Below are 19,184 nucleotides of genomic sequence, written 5' to 3'. Positions count from 1 at the left end.
ACCTCCGTAAATAAACAATTTAAATTCACATCTCACTTTTGCTTCAATGTATATGAATGGACCATATCACGTTCACTTGAACTGGAATCATGGCCAAGAATATCCTGTGATATCCCCGCTGCGTTGCACTTATGTTAAAGATAAGAATAAGCGTCTGAAGCGATAAGAGAGAAACATCACGAAATTTGCAGAGAAATTAATTATAAGGTACTGGAATTGAGAAAACCACTGGTGTAAGGGGACAATCTCAACCCTTGTAGGGCTTTTTCCCCCAAAGGATGTCTCCTTTTCCCCATAGAGCATGAAGTAGACTGGCTCCTGACCCGGACGAGGCCTCTCGAGTCGCTAAATCACCCTGTACGGGGATGAGAACAAGAGAGGAAGAAGATATTAGCATGGGATCATCTTCACACAGCATCCCGCAGCTTTCACTTTACACTGAAATAGACTTACCTTTTCCTTTACTGATACTGAAGAATGTGTCCTCCTCTTGCCCCCTAAAGCGAATGATGTAGTCACCATCCTCATAGGGGTCTATAGAGAGAGAAAAATTGGTTAGAGGACGGGAGGATTAATGGAAAAAGAGGATGGAAAAAAATACCGGTTGCACGTTCTACACAGAGGGGTTATAAATATAGGATGTTGCAGGACCACAAGATCCAGACAGATTTCTAAGCATAAAAGAGGCAGCACAACATCTCTGACCCCTCAGTGTGCTATCTAAGACCTTGACCTCAAGAAACATACAATCTGAAATCAGATACTACAAGCCATATAGGAAAACTGAAGCCCACCCCAAAAGGCTCTGACAAAAGCAAACTATGTTCTAACATCCCTCGAATCTGACCTAAAAAAAAACACCCAAATACACACATGCAGTAACTTTGATTGTATTTATCCAGAGTGGAATGATAATAAATTGATAAATTATCAAAAATTTAAGTACCTTTTTGTTAAATGATTTTTATTATTTGATGACAGATTTCAAAGTGACAGATTCTAAAAATGCTAAAACACTATTACTTGCCCTTAGGATCGGCTTATATTTGTTTAATGTTACAAAGTCATAGTATGTAATTTTTAAGTAAATAAAAAGAGAATTACTGTTCAATTAAAAGCAAGTAATGTTTACCTAAAAAAAACCAGATATACTGATTTAATATATATGATGTAATTTTTAGATGTGTTTTCAGAACAGCAGAATCATTAACAGTTTTTTTTTTTTTTTTTTTTTAGCTTAGTTGTGCAACCCGTGTTGTGCTGTCTTTATGTAAAATAATGCAAACTTTGTTTGACGTGCATACATTTTAAGTGTAGCTTAATTGTAAAACACGTGCTTTTAAGTGCGGTTGTTGCTAGGACTGTTTGATATAAGTGGACGACCCCCTAATGTAAAGCACTCAAGTCAGTGTGGACATATTCCGTAATGGAAAAAGATTCAGATATATCTGGACACTAAATTCAGGCAGCTACACCGGTAATATGAGCAATTAATGGAGGCGTAGAATCAAATCCTTAATTTACCCCACCGATATGAGTGTAATGACAGATTCCGCAGCCAGTGTCCCAGACTTTCATTCCCAAGAACCTCCATCAACATTAGATAGTGCCACCTTAAAACATTTAAGTTCTAAAAGACTTCAGCAATTTTCAGTGTCTCATTTTAATGGCGTAAATTTTTAGCTTGAAGAGACTCCCTCTACTCTATGGAACTTCAAACATTTACATCCCATCCCCCCCCAAAAAAAAGGAGTGGCATAAGAGTTTGACATGATTTGAATATTCACCTGAGAGATGAGGATTTATAGGTTTAGTCATTTTTACTGACACAGAGCCACAGCAGTGCCAATAAAGTGACTCTCATTATTTGACCTTAGCACTCCTCACAATCGTGCTATTCTGATATTATTTTGTTAGTGAACGTTTATAAATGAAAGTTCACAACGAACCAATGGGCCGTGATGGTTGCTGGGTAGACATGCACCAGCTAACCCCGTGACTGGGAGATGCCGTAAATACAGTTGCACATTGCCAAAACACATCTTTAGCCATTGAATGCCGCCTTTTAAAAAAGTAGCTGTGTTTTGACAAGAAATAATATACTAACATTTTTATATCTATATATACTATATTATATACTATATAATATATATATATATATATAATTTTTATATATATTGTAGCAAGCAACAGTGTTGTCATTGTCTGAATAAAACTATTAAAACTGTTTGGAAATAAACAAATCAATACAAATCAGATGATATTTTAAAAGTTCAAAAATTAGAAAATTCTTGCATTTGGTAGACTATACTGAAACAAGTGTTAATTGTTAAGTAGTAAACATGACTCTAAACTAATGGAAAGACTAAATTAATTAAGTTTAAAGGTCATATGATGTGATTTATTTTTTTCCATTCTCTTTGGAGTGTTACAAGCTCTTGGTGCATGAAGGGGCATTACATTTCCGACGAGTGCTTGTGGTGTTCGACTAATCACAGACCAACGATGCTGATGGAAGGACAGATTCCGCCATGTGTCCAGACTTTCATTCCCACAGAAACTCCAGCAAATAGATATGCAAAATTAACATAAGTTCAAAAGCTTCAGCAAATTTCGCCTCTCATTTAGGTAAATTATTAGCTGAAGAGACTCACTCACTCTCTGGAAAGTCATAACATTTAATCAAATCACCAAAAAAAAGGAGTGGAATACGAGTTGACCTGAATTTGATATTCACTGAGAGATGAGGATTGATGGGTGGTCATTTTAATGACACAGAGCCACAGTGCCCATTAAATACATATCATTATTTGACCTTGACATCTCCATCTGCCTATTCTATTATTATTTTGTTAGTGAACGTTAAAAGCTGACAAAATTAACATTTAAGTTCAAAAAAAGCTTCAGCAAATTTCAGTCTCATTTAAGGTAAATTATTAGCTGAAGAGACTCCCTCTACTCTCTGGAAATTCATAACATTTAATCAAATCACCAAAAAAAAGGAGTGGAATAAGAGGTTTTGACCTGAAATTTGAATATTCACTGAGAGATGAGGATTGATAGGTGAGTCATTTTAATGACACAGAGCTCACCAGTGCCATTAAATACTCTCATTATTTGACCTTACATCCTCACCTCTGCCTATTCTATTATTATTTTGTTAGTGAACGTTATAAATGAAAGTTCACATCTGAACCAATGGGTTGAGGTTTGCCTGGTTAGCATGAACCAGCTAACCCCTGCTGGTAGATGCCGTAAATACAGCTTTCCATTGCCAAAAAACATCTTTAGCCATTGAAGCGCTTTTAAAAGTAGCTGTGTTTTGACAGAAATAATTATATATATATAATATATATATATATTATATATATATATTATATATATATATATATATATATATTAGCAAGCAACAGTGTTGTCATTGTTGAATAAAAGCTATTAAAAATATTTTGAAATAAAAAAAATAATAAAATAAGATGATAATTTAAAAGTTCAAAATTAGAAATCTTGCTTTGGTAAATAACTGAAACAAGTTTAATATTTTAAGTAGTAAAATGACTAAAACTAATGGAAATATAAATTAATTAAGATTAAAGAGGTCATATGATGTGATTTATTTTTTTCCATTCTCTTTGGAGTGTTACAAGCTCTTGGTGCATGAAGGGGCATTACATTTCCGACGAGTGCTTGTGGTGTTCGACTAATCACAATGCACTGGGTCAGTTGGCCAATCAGAGCAGACTGCACTTGTCAGAAGAAGGGACTTTGTAGAAAACGAAGCGTTTGAGAGAGGCGGGGCATAGAGGACCTACAATAATGTACAGTATTTGAAAAATAAACATTAAAGCCTGACAACATATTCTGTTACACCAAATACACAAAATAATGATCTTTAAAAAAGCATCATATGACCCCTTTAAATAAAAATACTAAAAAACAAAAAATAAATACAAATGAAAAAATTTTAATCAACATAAAAAAAATCAACATAAACACTGAATATGTCATTATATTATAGTAGACATAATGTAACAGAGACTAACATTATAATATGTACATGTATGTCAGAAACTGAGCTGTATCCACTCAATCCACTTTGCGGTTGATGTTTCATGGTTGCTGTTTAAACAGTACAAATCTGATGGTGTCTATATTAGACATATTAAACATAAATGTAATTAATAATAAGAGCCAAACCAATTTCTGTGTTATTGTTATGAGGCTGTGAATCATGTTTTATTACAAAGGCGGACCACAGCCACTGCAAGATTATTAACAAATCCACAAAAAATGGAAAACAACAACCTTTCACCCCTAAACACAGGGAGCTGTGAGTCTCCATCACTCACTCCCCAGTGATAAATGTCATATTCTAATGAGGTGAAGAGATGTGATGTGGACCTTTATGTCTGTGAATGAGAGACTGACTGATGACTAAGCTATTCACAATGTCTGCAGCTCATCTTCTCATGCTATTCTTGGATAAAATCATTGATTTTTTTCTTTTGATGCTTTGTGCAAAGTGGACCTTATATGTTGACTGAGAACCGGTTATTCTCCATCTTATACAGAGAGAGAGTATAAACAACTCTGATTCATTCCACTACAACTTACTGAACCACATGCATTCAAGACAAGAAAGTCTAAAAATGCTCCCTAAATTATTGATGGCATGAATGAGGAGCTTTTATAACTTGAGCTGTGAGTCTTTCTTGCTGATAAACAATCCTTGATGGAATCTGCTGATTTTATTCACTTTTCCTGGCTTAAAAGTGAATAAATCAACATATTTCAGCATAAATGCATTTACATTTTCTTCACTTGTGTATTCTTAAAGTGTTAAAATACTTTGTTCCTTGTTGTGTGCAAAGACTAACTCTGGTACTTTTTGTAAAACATCTTCTGAACTTCTTGCTCAACCAATGGTGGGTTCGATTGACATCAGAGTTAGGTACATTTGGCTAGTGTGAAAGCTGTCATGTGAACGCGGTGTGCGTACCGGGGTACCAAACCTAAGACTACCTGCAGGGGGTGCCGGGAGCAAGGGTTCGAAACACAGCAAACAAGCCCAGTGTGAAAGCCACCTATAACCAAAACTATTAAAATATGTTTTTAGCAATTGAAATAAAGCTGAAATAAAACAAAATATAAATATTAAAACGTCACTAACATGAAAATTAAAATTAAAAATATAAAAAAAGCATTTCATTAAAGTGCCCTTATTATGCCATTTTGAATATTGCCTTTCATGCAGTGTGTAATATAGCTGTATGTGAATGTAAACAATCTGCAAAGTTGTAAAGCCGAAAGTGCACAATAAATAAAGATTAGGTCAAGAAGACACTGTGTCCTATGCTGTGAAAGTAAATTCATTTTATTGTCACATTTGAAAGATGACACTGCAAAGAATCAGAAGATAAAATTATTTTTTCCCCACTGTACTACAGCAGTACAACCACAATCTTTTTTTTGTGTTCCCGTCATTTTACTGATGACTGCTTCTCCAATCTCAGGGAGTTCAACACTGGATTCACAAAACGCTTGTTCTTGAAAGATGGCTCAGTATCCTGTTTATTTGAACCAGCTGGCTCTACTGAATCACAACCTGTATGTATGATAAATAATAGATGTTTATATTTTCTATCAAAATACGGAACTATGGGAATGGGCGTATCGATTCCAACACACGGTAGACCAATCACAACAGACTGGGCCATCTGACCAATAAGAGCAGAGTAGGCTCACGGAAAGGAAGGGTTTAGAGAGACTGAATCTTAGAACTGCTTCAAACTAAACATTTGAGAATTGTTGGAAAATGAGGTGATATTAAATGCATATTTTGAAAAAAATGAAAGTGATTTTTTAACTTGCATGCATGTAAACCTATAAAATATTAGGAACCTTAAAAATGGCATAATAGGGGCACTTTAATACTATAACAGGATATAAATAATACTGGAATTACACTGGCAAGCAACAATAAAATATTTCATTATATTATAGTAGATGTTTTACCAATGACTAACTTTTCACTGTCTGTTGCATCCTAAGAGGAACATTTTTTATAGAAAGGAAATTACTTAGGAAATTATTACTTCTTAACAAAGCAACTTGCGAAGAAACTATACTTGTCACGGTAGGAAATCCATTGTTTCCTCCGTGTCATGTTTTGTGTTTGTTGTTGTACTCACGTAGTCTCCATGTGCTCGTTTGGTTGATTGTTGTCACCTGTGTGTTGATTGTCTCGCTCCAGCTGTTCCTCATCTCCACTCAGCTACATATACTCACCCATCTCTCTGTCTGTTGTCAGATCCTCATTCATGTTTCCACTGCTTAGTTGGTTTTACCGTCTTCCGTGTTCGTGTGCTGGATTATATTCGTGTTGTCGTCTTCGTGTCAGTGTTCCGGTCTGTTCCTGGTTTCATCCATTGACCGTCTTCACCTTCACCTGCGACTTCACCATCCAGCTCTTCTCACGCCACCGTAGACCTTCGTTTCCATTGCCTACATTCTGGACTCTGATATCAATAAACTTCTTCTGATTGCCTGCAATTGCTTCCTCCTCTTTTACCAGCCGTCACAGTAGGATCTGACCATCATGGAAGCAGCAGGCGATCGCTCCCCATCTCATCTAGAGGAGTTTTTGCAGAGAGCCGTTGATCGCATGGATCGCCAAGACAAGGCGATAGATGAGATGGGTCGAGCTTTCCAAGCAATGGTGACGAAGGTGTCCGAGCTCGCTCTCCAGGCTCAACGACAACAAACAACCGCCACCCGCTGCGCCTCCCACGCCACCCACACCGCCGATCGTCTCCGGAGGGATTTCCCAGTCCGAACCACGCCTCCCCATCCCTGAGAAATATGCGGGTGAGCCAAAGTTTTGTCGATCTTTTCTGTCTCATTGTTCTCTGCACTTCGCCCTGCAGCCCCGCACGTTTCACACCGAGGAAATGAAGGTGGCATTCGTCTTGTCACTACTGACGGGGAGGGCTGCCCTCTGGGGGACGGCGGTGTGGGAGAACCAAGACAGCTGCTGTGCCTCGTTCCACGCCCTTTCGGAGGAGATGAGACGGGTCTTCGACCGCTCCGTCGCCGGGAGGGAGGCGGCTAGACTTCTCACGGACCTACGTCAGGAAGACAGGTCCGTAGCCGACTATTCTATTGAGTTCCGCACCCTGGCGGCGGAGTGTAAGTGGAATGAAGAGGCGCAGTGGGATCACTTCCTGCATGGGTTGGCTGACCGCATCCAACAGGAGATCCGCGCCGTCGAGCTCCCCACTTCTCTCAATGGCCTGATCGACCTCACCATCAGAGTAGACAACCGACTCGACCAAGCCGCCAGACGGAGGGGGAGAGCAGTTCTCGCGACCAGACCGGAGGCTCAGCGTCAGCGCTCAGAGGTTGCGGTCAGCCCACCGGGAGATCTTGAACCCATGCAGGTGGGGCGAGCTCGGCTCTCCCGGGAGGAGAGGATCAGGCGGAGATCCCTGGGACTATGTTTATACTGCGGCAGCCAAGAACATCACATCCAGCGCTGTCCGGTAAAAGACCAAGCCCGATAGTAAAACGGAGGCTACTATCGGGTGGGATCTCTGCCAGGAAGACCTCATCTACATCGACACTCCTTCCGGTGAGTCTACGGTGGTCCACCCACGCACTCGATCATCACGCTTTGTTGGATTCTGGGGCAGAGGGTAGTTTCATGGACTGTAAGTTGGCTACTAAACTCAACATTCCTCTCACCTCCCTCAAACACCCCATTGCACCTTTTGCACTCAACGGACACAGACTGCCAGTCATCACACAGACCACTGTACCGGTTTCTCTCATCACATCTGGCAACCATACGGAGGAGATTTCATTTTACATCACGGACTCACCTCAATCCCCCATTGTTCTAGGTCACACCTGGCTCCAGAAACACAACCCCAGGATCAATTGGCGCCTCGGATCTGTGGTTAGCTGGAGCGAGGAGTGTCATTTGTCTTGTCTTTTGTCTGCTGGTGTTAATGTTTCTGAGTCTGTTTTTCAGGGGGAAGCAGTGGATTTGGCTAACGTGCCCGCGGAGTACCACGACCTGAAGGAGGTGTTCAGTAAGTCTCGGGCTGATTCTCTTCCTCCTCATCGTCCCTATGACTGTGCGATAGAGTTATTGCCAGGAACTTCTCCGCCTAAGGGCAAGTTATGTTCTTTGTCTATTCCAGAGACGGCGGCCATGGAGAAATATATATCCAGTTCTCTAGCAACGGGGTTCATCCGCCCTTCTTCTTCTCCAGCGGGGGCGGGGTTCTTTTTTGTGGGAAAGAAGGACGGATCCTTGCGACCTTGCATTGACTACCGAGGGCTGAACAACATAACGGTAAAGAATACCTATCCTTTGCCGCTTATGTCTTCAGCTTTTGAGAGGTTGCAGGGAGCGTCCGTTTTCACTAAATTGGACTTACGTAATGCTTATCATTTGGTCCGCATCAGGGAGGGGGATGAGTGGAAGACTGCCTTTAACACCCTAGAGGCCATTTTGAGTACTGCGTGATGCCTTTCGGGCTAACGAACTCGCCGGCAGTCTTCCAAGCACTCGTTAATGACGTGTTGCGAGACATGGTCGATCTGTTCATATATGTTTACCTGGATGACATATTGATTTTTTCTTCGTCTCTCCAGGAACACGTGCAACACGTACGACGAGTGCTTCTGCGGTTGCTAGAGAATGGATTGTTTGTCAAGGCGGAGAAATGCGTTTTTCATGCACAGTCTGTTTCTTTTCTAGGACACATCATTTCGACTGAGGGTGTTCGCATGGATCCTGAGAAGGTTAAGGCTGTGGTAAATTGGCCATCCCCAGAGTCTCGCACGGCCCTGCAGAGATTTCTGGGGTTCGCCAATTTTTACCGGCGTTTCATTCGCAATTTCAGCCAACTAGCCGCGCTCCTCTGACCGCCTTGACCTCCCCTAGTTTGACGTTCAGGTGGTCAAACGCAGCCGAGGCTGCGTTTGCCAAACTGAAAAGCTGCTTTGTTTCAGCTCCCATTCTCGTCACCCCTGATCGCTCACGTCAATTCATAGTGGAGGTCGACGCGTCAGAGGTGGGAGTAGGAGCAGTGTTGTCCCAACGCGCATCCTCAGACGGAAAGGTGCATCCGTGCGCGTATTATTCTCACCGTTTATCTCCTGCAGAGGTTAATTATGACATTGGCAATCGAGAGTTGTTGGCAGTCAAACTTGCACTGGAAGAATGGCGTCACTGGCTTGAAGGGTCGGGTGTACCTTTCATTGTATGGACGGACCATAAGAATCTCGAATACATTAGAACCGCCAAAAGACTTAACTCCAGGCAGGCTCGGTGGGCATTGTTTTTCGGTCGTTTCGATTTTACACTTTCTTACTGGCCGGGTTCCAAAAACATCAAACCCGATGCTTTATCCCGTCTTTTTGAGCGTTCCGATCGTACTGCTACTCCCGAGCCCATTTTACCGGGGACCATCATTATCTCCGCGCTCAGATGGGAGGTCGAATCGAAGGTGTTGACTGCCTTAGAAGGGGTAACGCCCCCGGCTCGTTGCCCACCGAACCGATTGTTTGTGCCGGAGGGGTTACGGTCAGACGTTCTCCAGTGGGGTCATTGTTCCAGTGTTGCTTGTCACCCAGGGGTTAGTAGAACTAGGTTTCTAGTCAAGCAACGATTTTGGTGGCCTGGTATGGCTCGTGACGTCCACGACTTCGTCTTGGCTTGTTCAGTTTGCGCTATTGGTAAGACTTCCAATCGACCTCCAGATGGGTTACTCTTACCGCTGTCTGTCCCTTCGAGACCCTGGTGTCAGCAACTCTCAATTGTGGAGTACGCACACAATTCTTTACCAGTGTCATCTACGGGCATGTCTCCATTTAAGTGTAGTTTAGGGTACCAACCACCTAATTTTGTCAGTACGGAATCCGAGGTTTCGGTCCCCTCCGCACACGCACTAGTCCAGAGGTGTCACGGCACCTGGACCAGAGCTCGCAGAGCTCTGCTCCAGGCTAGGTCGCGCACCAAGGCTAAGGCCGATCGCCACCGGCTCGAAGCCTCCCCGTTACGTCGTCGGTCAAAGAGTGTGGCTTTCAACCCAGAATATTCAGATGCGTTCCGTTTCGAATAAGCTTGCTCCCAAATTTATTGGCCCGTTTTCTGTTACCAAAATCATTAATCCGGTAACAGTGCGTCTTAGCCTTCCTCCGGCGTACAGGAGGGTTCATCCCGTGTTCCATGTGTCCAAAATTAAACCGGTGATTTTTTTTCCCGTCTTAACCCGCCTGCCCCGGTTCCCCCCCCGCCTCGTATCGTTAATGGGGGGAAACCACATATTTGGTTAATCGTATTCTGGACTCTAGACGGAGGGGACGCGGATTTCAGTACTTGGTGGATTGGGAAGGTTACGGTCCGGAGGAGAGAAGGTGGGTTCCTGCTCGGGACATACTGGATCACCGCCTTATTGATGATTACAATCTACAGGTAAAGCAGGCTGGGAACGTCAGGTGACGTCCTAGGGGAGGGGGTACTGTCACGGTAGGAAATCCATTGTTTCCTCCGTGTCATGTTTTGTGTTTGTTGTTGTACTCACGTAGTCTCCATGTGCTCGTTTGGTTGATTGTTGTCACCTGTGTGTTGATTGTCTCGCTCCAGCTGTTCCTCATCTCCACTCAGCTACATATACTCACCCATCTCTCTGTCTGTTGTCAGATCCTCATTCATGTTTCCACTGCTTAGTTTGGTTTACCGTCTTCCGTGTTCGTGTGCTGGATTATATTCGTGTTGTCGTCTTCGTGTCAGTGTTCCGGTCTGTTCCTGGTTTCATCCATTGACCGTCTTCACCTTCACCTGCGACTTCACCATCCAGCTCTTCTCACGCCACCGTAGACCTTCGTTTCCATTGCCTACATTCTGGACTCTGATATCAATAAACTTCTTCTGATTGCCTGCAATTGCTTCCTCCTCTTTTACCAGCCGTCACAGTTTGTGTAGAAATTAGTTTACTTTGGATATTTTTTGTTCTTTGCAAAGCAACTTGCGAAGAAACTGGTGTCCAAAAGATCATACTTAAAATATAGCAGATGCTACATTTTGTTCATTCGAATGAATGAAACGAAAAGGTTTGTAAATCAAAGTCAATCTTAAGTTTCAAATCTTTAAATATATATATATATATATATATATATATATATATATATATATATTGTGACGTGTGTCCCCGAGCGCTCGTCAGCGTCGCCCTGGCAACACAGTGGAATCACCGGCACTAGCTCGTCACGGGCTGAGCGGCCGCACCTGCAGCTCGTTAAGCGGCGTCTACTTAAGCCGGGAAGGAAAGCAGTATGGTGAGCAATGTCTCCCGACGCAGACACTAACTCTTTCCACCTCTGTTGTAGAGAGCAGCGTGTGACCGTCAGCCCCAACCAGGAGAGCACAGCACGGGATCCACCACTCAAGGCACAGAGAGCACGAGGGAGTTGGAGCACAACGTTTTCAATAAATCCACCCTTCAGGGATTTTCTCTGTCTATCGGTTGTCGTGTAGTTCCTCACCTCGCCACAATATATATATAATTTTTAGTTTTTTTACATTGAGGTTATCTAAATAAAATGACAGGCAAATAAACCACAGCTAGTGGTGCTTGTAAAGTTTGAATGTGGAGCGATCAGTGCACAGAGATGTAATTGCTTAGATTTAATTACAGTTGTGTTTGCTTAAGGATCAGGAAGATTTCCATACCTCCTCAAGGACATCAGCCAGCTTGCTCAGTATTTCCTCTGGAAGACCTCGGAATGTCAGGACACTGTCAATCAGAGACAACTTTTGAGACAACAATTTTTTGGTGTTTGTTAATGTTATGTAACTTTAGTGTTTAATCCTTCAAACTAAGAATTTCATTATTATCCTCAGAAACTTTCAACACTATTTAATTTCATTTCCCAAACTTCATGTAATTCAGTACTTATTCTCACTGTACATTGGTTGAATTTTTAGTCTGACCATATGGTTGAAACAGCTGGTCACCATCACACATTGCAATAAACTCAGAGTTGCTCTCTGCCACGGAAACAACAATAATATCCGTCAATCACCATAATACAACATTTCAAAACATATCTGGTCATGTGTTGTGTAATGGAGTAAAAGGTTTGCATGGAGGAAAAGGTTTGGAGAAAAAGGTTTGCATCTGGCTAATATGTATACGCTGAGATAATTTGCCACAAAGCCAAGGCATTATCTACATTACGTAATAAAAGCTGTAATTTATCTAAATCTAAATAAATCATGTTTAGGATGAAATGGCAGGAGAGGCTGACTGATCCGCTGTCCTGAGGGACCGTAGATTGTCCCTGATGAGATCTGGCCATCTTTGTCTGTTGCATTAGCAAACGCACACACATTTAAAGAGAAGGGATGAGTTCATCTCTCACTGTCACGTGTCAATGATCATACATCAATAACTACTCCTGCATAAATATTTCACATCCTATCAAAAATTCAAGAGTCCATTAAAGTCTCCTATTACAGTTTAGTGTAAGACTGCAGCAGAGAAACCTAAAGGTGCTATGGATACATACAAGCAATTCTGGGCTAATCTTTGGTCTGAAAATGACAGGATTTTATTTTCTTAATCATTTAGTTTGAAAAGGCTGCTGATGAACTTTTAAGAAAGCATATTTTCCCCCGAGATTAAAAATACCGTGCCTGTAACCATCGTAGACATTGGGGGACCACTATAGGGACCAGTATTTAACAACTGTAAATAAGCCTTGCAAAGTACCATCAGATATTCAATTTTACATATACTTTTTACTTTATATATGTTATGTACTGTAATATGAATAGATTCTGATAGTATTCATCCAGTAATAAAATCACACATTTGTATTTTTTAAAATATATTATTAATAACCCAAAACTTTTCTCTTTCAGTCATATTAGATTTGTGCCAATCAAGTTACATTTAAAATGTTAAGGGGTTGAATGTTAGTTCAAAAATGGATAATAACAGCTTTTGCAGGAAAGCATCATCATTATTGTTAAGCTTTGTACCAAGAACAAATTTTCAGTAAAAAAAAATACCGATCACTATGATTTAGATTTTTCACCAAAGAAACATCAAAAATATTATAAAATGTTATATATAAATATTAAATATATTATTTACACAGCCAATGTTTTTATTATTATTATTTATTATATTTTTCATTCAGAAATAAACAGATAAATAGTGCCTATATCAGCAGAATATCATGGGATCACAAACACACATTGTTATATAATAATTCTCTCAGATTCTGGATTAGCTCAGAACTAAATATGAAACCTACATTTCATATTGGTCTATAAACCAGATCAGTAAAATGCACAAGTTCAACTCAGCGTCTAATGCATTCGCTTGCACTCCGCTTTTGTTTGTTAACGGCTGTTAGTTCAAAGCATAATTGACAAAATTAGGTATAATTATTCAGATAATAAATATAGCAGCAGGGATGGGGTAATATCATTAACATTAGATGAAACCACATTAGATGATTCATTAAAAACCATCACATTACTATTCATTCTTCTCGTGTTAATACATAAAACGCAGAGACTAAGAGAGAGAGAGAGAGAGAGATCATGAAAGGAGGAGAGGAAGGAGATCGGGTGCTATAGAGAGTTTCTGTGGTAATGAATTTCAGAATCTTCCAAGAAACTCATCTGTTCTGCCTCAGTGTCTTTAAAGTCTTTGATGAAGACTTCTTTCATCCAGTTCGGCTCAGTAGCCCAACAATGCAGAATTCTGTCTTTTTATTGTGTAAAATATACCCCATGCTCTCCTCCCTGGTTGCCATTATGCAAATTAACATGTCAGATGATAAAGTAAGAGATGCACTTCCATAACAAGACAGTTGCTCACCTTTTCAATAACTCCATATTTTCTGCATGTTTGATGAGTCCCGTCCTCATCATGATGGTCTGGAAGCACTGTCTGTCAATGGCCCATAACTTCACACTGGTCACAGCTGAAACACACATCAGAAAACATGCCATCAATATGAGCTGATCATGAAATGTTTTGTCAAATAATTGTGAATAACAATGTAATCATCTCCTTTATTCATGTCACCTACAGTGTAAGCCTAATAATAACCTAATAACTTTCTTAACTTTTAATATTGTAAAGGCTTTGTAAATAACAAATGTACAAGGATAGAATTAGAATGATTTTTTTGGGGGGGGTCCACTTAAAATTCATAACACACACGAATGCATGCATACACACACACACATACATACATACATATATACATACATACATACACAAACACACACACACACACACACACACACACACAATTTTGGGAACCCCTTGCTGAATCTGAGAAAATGTGAATAATTTAAAATAAGAGAGATCATACAAAATGAATGTTATTTTTTATTTAGTACTGTCCTGAGTAAGATATTGTACATAAAAGATGTTTACATTTAGTCCACAAGACAAAAAATAAATAAATAAATAAATAAATAAATAAATAAATAATATCTGAAGGCCTCACAGGGCCTCACACCCTCTTGTGACAGCCTTGTACAGACCCACCGTTATGAAGAAGAAGTGGAGGAGATTTCTGAAGAACTTGCTAGAATACATGTGTACACTCCATACAAGGTCAAACAGTGATGTCTTCTAAACTATTATGTACAATTGACAATGTTTGCCAGCATGGGTTGACAATATCCATACACAGTCTGGGGTTGTGTACTCTATTGGTTAAAAAACATATGACTGGAAACAATTCATGAAAAGTAAATTAATAACATCTGGTTTTGAGGACATTAAACTATTTCCTCTTGCTTTGTGTATTTAAAAGTTCTGATGTTACTTTGGTTCTGTAAATTAAATGCATTCCTGTAGCTCAAACAAAAGTGCATGGCTCTAGCAATGCCAAGGTTATGAGTTCAGTTCCCAGGGAAAGCTATGTAACAGTAAATTAATGTAATGGTGTAATGAATTTAAATGGTGCCTTAGTGCCTTCAAGAAATAGTCCATGTAGTCCTCTATCTATAATGTGAAAAAGTCATCTCGTTAGAATCAGGAGCAAAATATGCACAGATCAACCACAGTTTACAAGCAAAAACAGTCCAAAATCTTAACAAATATGTTGGTGGATTTTGATGTGAGAGAACAGGGCATGGACTTTTTCACTGAAGAAAACATTATTTTGGATTATGGACTGGTATTTCAGCCAAAAAATGTCTTAATAGATTTGTTTCTTATAAACAGGCAGCTTTTCACTTTACAAGACTTCAATTGATGACAGATTAATTGAGTCGTGTGGATTACTTGTGGACTATTGTTCTGTTTTTATCAGCCATTTGGACTCTCATTCTGACGGCACCCATTGACTGCAGCGGATCCATTGGTGAGCAAATGATATAATATTACATTTCTCCAAATCTGTTCCAAGGAAGAACAAACTCTACATCTTGGATGGCCTGACAGTGAGTTCATTTTCAGCAAATTTTCATTTTTGTAGAGAACTATTTCAAGGAAATATTTCAAATACATTTGTGATGACGTGTTTGAATCACATAAACAACATTCGAAGGTAATCAGAAATGCATGTGACCCCATCACATTTGTTTTGTAAACACAAATAACCATCCAGTTGAAAGATTTGCCCATGCATACAGCTTTAGTTTATTGAGCATGTCTGATATCAGCAGTGCTTGACAAAAATAACAGCAAGCATGTTTGTGCTAAGAATACAATTCAGGTATATTTAGAAACTAAGGTGTGCATACTTTTGTGTTTTTTTTTTTTGTTTTTTTGTTTAATTGAAGTGTAGTTTATATGGTATGTGTATTTAGTGACAAAGTCATAGACTTTCTTCTCGACAAAATGCCCCAGCAGCTGTGACAAAAGTAAGCTCAGGTCATTCATTACACATCACTAACAACACTTTTTACAGCTCTGTTTATCTTTTATTGATATAAGACGCTCTCAGTCATATTTTCAAATCTCAACAGGATCAATAGTTTTACTGAATGTTTTCGTAGTTAACTGCCCAAGGAAACCATATTGTTCTGAAAAGTGGAAAAAAGAGATAGCTGCCCAACAGAGCCAAAAGGATTGTTGTGTGTTCCTGCAGGTTTTTAGACATTGCCACAGCAGACTGGATAGGGAGGAAAAGAACTGCTGAACAGTTATTATTTTTGTTTTCTTTGCGTATAAAAAGCATTCTTGTAGCTTCGTAAAATTACAGTTGAACTACTGATGTCACATGGACTATTTTACTGATGTCCTTACTACGTTTCTGGACCTTGATCGTGGTAGTACCTTTGCTGCCTATGGGAGGGTCAAAAATTTCTCAGAATGCATCAAAAATATCTTAATTTGTGTTCCAAAGATGAACGAAGGTCTTACGGGTTTGGAACGACTTGAGGGTGAGTAATTAATGACAGAATTTTCATTTTTGGGTGAACTATCTCTTTAAACTCATACATCTCATTTTGCTTTCCATTTATAGTCTAGCATGTTTTGATTGATTTTCTTAATTACAGATATGTCTACAAATTTACAGATGTGCTAGACTGATGTTGATCCAGGTTCATCAGACTGATAACTGACAATGGATAAACATACAGTAATTCTCTCCAATACATCTATCACAACAGGTTGAATTCAAGACTGAATTCAGATTTGTGCCTGAGTCTGACTGACTTCATCGGGTCTAAGCTAAATACTTTAGACTTTCATCTGACACCTGTAGTTTTTTTCTGCCTGGAGGGAGAGAAAGAGAATAAGAGCAAATAACAAAAAGAGCAGTATAAGGCACACAATGGAGAGACAGACAGTCCTGGCAGATTTATTATGTAGTGAAAAACAGCCGTTATGCAGGCGTTGACTTTACTGTTTAAAACAAACCCACTCTCTGCTGTGTATTAAAGAGAGAGAGAGTAAAATCAGCTCCTGTTTGGATCTGTAATGACATTCAGCCCCGTGGCAGATCAGAATTCATCAGATACACACAACAACTTAACAGCATCCACCTACACAACTGCCAAACATATGTTCATGAAGACAAACATTACTTTGCTGCATTTCAAATTTACTCCATATTTACCTGAATCTAAATCCCTCATTCAAACCAGATCAAATGGGTTCAACGCTAAGGATTTGTTCTACTGGCCTGATTGGGCCAGTGGTTCGAATTATTACTTGCCTTGCCAACATTTTCACTGGTCCTGCCACAAAAAGTAAAATGGTTGCCTTTATCAATGTTTTTGATCTATGTTATCTTGTATTCTAATAAATAAGCTTATGAGCCCAGTATTATGGATACCAATGAAATTTTACAATTCTGGATTTCAATTTCGATACAACAGCAAAAACTACTAGCCTGACAAATATAAAGTTCAATCATTATTAAAGACAAGTCTACAGTCAGAAAATAAGAACAAAGGAACAAATTACAAGCAATTACACCACTGAATATATAGAAAAAAGACACAAATGAATAATGCTTTAGGATTTTATGTTTGTAGATGTTCAGGTACAGAAATTGAATAAATCACATTTAATAACATTTCCATATTCTTCACTGTGTTTCAGAGCCATTAGTTGTAACCACTGTTAGTTGTATGTATTGATAAACACACACACACACACACACACACACACACACACACACACAGCATGTGCAATGTTGGATTTGAATTAGACTGTATAATTTAACAATTTGAAGCAAAAACAGAATGGTCTTACTTTAGCTTTGTGAAATGTATGATTTATGTTGTATTTTTTTTAGATTTTATGATTAAAGAGTTTTGAGCACTGTGTAGGGACCATGTCAATGGTAACACAGTTCATGCACGGAGCACACTTCTAACGAGCTGATTATCTGAATCAGGTGTGTTAAGAGAGAAATGCAAAATATGCAGAGCTGGGGGGCGCGAGGACTGGAATTGAGAACCGCTTGTTGTTTGTCGTTTCTCCGATCACAAATGCAGACATGGTGTTATGTTTACGTGGCGCGATGCAACACAACGCGTAAAAACACAGTATAAGTCATTATAATATGTCCCCACTGGATGCAACAAATGGCTCATTTGTAATGGGTTTTATTGTTTTTGTCTTGTCACGCTGGTGTTCTGAAGGGGTGTAACATTTCCGTCACACGCTTGAGGAATTATTGTTTAGAAATAATATAATATATTATCTGTTTCTTAGTTGAGAATGAATAACTGTTAATCTAAAGAATCTCCAATACATATGTAAATATATGATATTATTTTTTTAGATATATCACCCAACCATATGTATGTTTCCTTGCAGGCCATCAACACCCAGAGATGCATCCCATCTCTGGCAAAATTATGTTCTCAATTAACATAAAGATAGAAGCTGTGTGGTCAGAGGCAACACATGTCCCAGCATGCTTTCTGATAGCACAAGTTAATATTATTCATGTGGGAGAGGAAACGTATCACTACCAAACTTGCCCTGACATGACCCTTTCTCTTCCAACCCTATACTGACAGATTCATCTCCCCCATAAAACCAGATTCACTCTCATGATACAGGCAGATTTCTAAAGGTGACAAACACTGTCCCCCACACAGTCTTTTTCATTTAAAGAGAAAACAAGAACAATCAGACAGCACTTCTTGAAGAAGATACCTGCATTTGCAAGGTAGAAGTTAAAGAGAGTTAAAGTTTTACATTAAATGATAGATTCTGAGAAACTTTGATACTGTTAACTTCATGGTGTTAATTGCCTCTCTTCACTCCCACTTTTTCATACTTTAATAGAGTTTGTGAGATTAATTAATTTTAGATAATGAAGAAGAAATAAAAAGACATTTCCAGAACACTATGTCTTATGGTCCAGAATAGACCTTTGTTCATTCAGGACTGCATGATGGAGCCACACAGGTTTCATGCTTTTAGCAGCATGTCTTCTTAAAGTGCTGTCTGTCTCAGTGAATCATTCCAGAGAAATGACAGACAGCAGAAACCTCAGGGGGAGTGAACTATTACGACTGCAAGGTAGTCTCAAAACATGGATGCACTGCAACTAGCATAAACAGTAGTATCCAATAAACAGAGCAGAGATTTCCATTTCTGCTCTTTCTCCAAAGAAATTGTGCCATCACTTCAAATTTTACAACATTTTCTCAAGGACAATTCATT

The 19,184-nt window shown here is 39.4% G+C and overlaps 1 pseudogene; it reads right to left on the bottom strand.

Moving 5' to 3' along the window:
* LOC109082768 overlaps positions 1-19,184 on the bottom strand; it is a 62,257-nt pseudogene that overhangs the window by 21,301 nt on the left and 21,772 nt on the right.

The sequence above is a fragment of the Cyprinus carpio genome, chromosome A13 (genome assembly GCF_018340385.1).
Source record: "Cyprinus carpio isolate SPL01 chromosome A13, ASM1834038v1, whole genome shotgun sequence".
NCBI lineage: Eukaryota > Metazoa > Chordata > Actinopteri > Cypriniformes > Cyprinidae > Cyprinus > Cyprinus carpio.
The sequence above is the reverse complement of the archived record's forward strand: the minus strand, read 5'-3'. Positions and strand labels throughout refer to the sequence as shown.